Below are 2,253 nucleotides of genomic sequence, written 5' to 3'. Positions count from 1 at the left end.
CACTGACTATAACTGGACGATTCATCTCTTCATTGAGGAACTCATATCTCAGGTTCTTAGGCAATTCCTTAAGTTCTAAGGTTGGTTTCTTAAGGCATGGCATAGGGTCTGGGGTAAGGGATAAACATTCGTAAAGGTTATCATCGATGTAGGGTTTTCTAAAGTCATCATCTTCCAGTATGAGGGTTGATGGTAACTTAATTGTTTTTATGATTTCTTCTTGTTCTAATTCCCTAACGCATTCATCAATGATATCTATGGCATAACATGCGTCTCCCATCACAGGTGCCATAAGAAATTTCGAAAGTATAAATTCTATTTTCTCGTCACCTACCTCAAAGGTCAACTTTCCTCTCTTGACATCTATTATGGCTCCTGCAGTTGATAAGAACGGTCTACCTAGAAGGATTGGTATATCATTGTCCTCTTTGATGTCCATGACAACAAAATCAGTAGGGATAAATAACTGACCTATCCTAATAGGGACATCTTCTAAAATTCCTATCGGATACTTAACAGATCTATCGGCTAACTGAAATGACATCTTAGTAGGCTGTAATTCTCCTAAGTTTAACCTCTCACAAACTGCTAAAGGCATTAAGCTCACACTAGCTCCTAAGTCTAGAAAAGCTTTTTCGATGACATGACTTCCCAAAAGACAAGGAATGGAGAAATTTCCAGGATCTTTATCTTTTTTGGCTAACTTATTCCCGGAAATGGAATTACATTCCAAGGGCTTCGGATCGTCAAGTCTATGTTTGTTGGTAAGGATGTCTTTGAGAAACTTTGCATAAGAAGGTATTTGGGTGATGGCTTCTGGGAAAGGTATTTCTACGTGAAGTTTTTCTATAACCTTAATAAATTTCTGATACTGGTTATTGATTTGGGTTTGTTTGAGTCTTTGCGGATATGGTATAGGTGGTTTATATGGCGGGGGTGGTACATAAGTTTTGTCTTTAGGTTCTTCTCCTTTTTCTTGACCTCCCTGCTTTTCAGATTCCTTTGGTTCCTTTACTTTTCCCGTGGGTTCGGTATATTCCTTAGAAGTTTTGGGTTCACTCAATCTTGGGTTTGATGGCTCATCATAAGCGTTCCCACTTTGTAGGGTAATGGCATTGGCTTGTCCTCTTGGATTTTGTTGAGGTTGTCCAGGGAACTGTCCTCCAGGTGTGGTCTGGGGGCTTGGTTTAAAGCTACCTGAGAGATATGGGTTTCAAGCATCTTGGTGTGAGTAACTATTTGATCAACCTTGGTTCCTAACTGGGTAATCAGTTCGTTAACGTGAATGTTTTGGTTCATGAACTCTTTGTTTTGTTGAGTTTGAGCAGTGATAAAATTTTCCATAATTTTCTCAAGACTTGGTTTTGGTGGTACAGGTTGCATAGGTTGATTTGGTCTTGGGGCTTGGTAACCAGGTTGTCTCGGAGGTGCATTATTTTGGATAGGGTTATTGTTTTTATAGGAGAAGTTCGGGTGATTCCTCCATCCAGGGTTATAGGTATTCGAATATGGGTTCCCTTGGGTGTAGTTCACTTGCTCATAGTGGGTTTCGTTTAATATACTGCATTCTGCGGATTGGTGTCCTTTGGTTTCACATATCTCACAATCCGACAAAACTGCGGTTGCAGTATTCGGGTTTATGCACATATGCTCAACCTTGAGGGCTAATGCGTCCATTTTAGCTTGCATCATGTCTATAGAGCTTAATTCATGCACTCCTCCTTGGGCTTCCTTCTTCTCAACTATTGCTCGTTCGACTCCCCATGATTGATGGTTTTGAGCCATATCTTCGATGAAGGCACTAGCTTCAGGATAAGGTTTGTTCATCAGCGCACCGCCTGCGGCAGTGTCGATGGTCATCTTAGTGTTATAGTGAAGTCCATTATAGAAGGTCTGAATGATTAACCAATTTTCTAAACCATGATGTGGGCATGCTCTTAACAGTTCTTTATATCTCTCCCAAGCTTCAAACAACGATTCTCCTTGGTTCTGGGTAAATCTAGTTATGTGGTTTCGAAGAACGGCGGTCTTACTTGGGGGAAAGTATCTAGCAAGGAATACTCTTCTAAGGTTATCCCAAGTCGTAATGGAATTGGGTGGAAGGGAATCTAACCATGATAGTGCTTTATCTCTGAGGGAAAACGGGAATAATCTTAAACGGATTGCCTCAGGAGAAGCTCCATTGGTTTTAAAAGTGTCTGCTAATTGGAGAAAGATTTTTAAATGTTGGTTTGGGTTCTCAGTAGCAAGACC

At 40.6% G+C, this 2,253-nt stretch overlaps 1 non-coding gene across 1 annotated transcript; it reads left to right on the top strand.

The window, feature by feature from the left end:
• Nucleotides 1-1,915: 1,915 nt before the first annotated feature.
• Nucleotides 1,916-2,022, top strand: LOC127124862 (small nucleolar RNA R71). Its single transcript, XR_007804340.1, has one exon. It is a non-coding gene; the product is annotated as a small nucleolar RNA R71 (small nucleolar RNA).
• The last annotated feature ends 231 nt before the right edge of the window (nucleotides 2,023-2,253 follow it).

The sequence above is a fragment of the Lathyrus oleraceus genome, chromosome 2 (assembly GCF_024323335.1).
Source record: "Lathyrus oleraceus cultivar Zhongwan6 chromosome 2, CAAS_Psat_ZW6_1.0, whole genome shotgun sequence".
NCBI lineage: Eukaryota > Viridiplantae > Streptophyta > Magnoliopsida > Fabales > Fabaceae > Lathyrus > Lathyrus oleraceus.
Note: the sequence above shows the minus strand (reverse complement) of the source record. Positions and strands in the feature narration are given on the sequence as shown.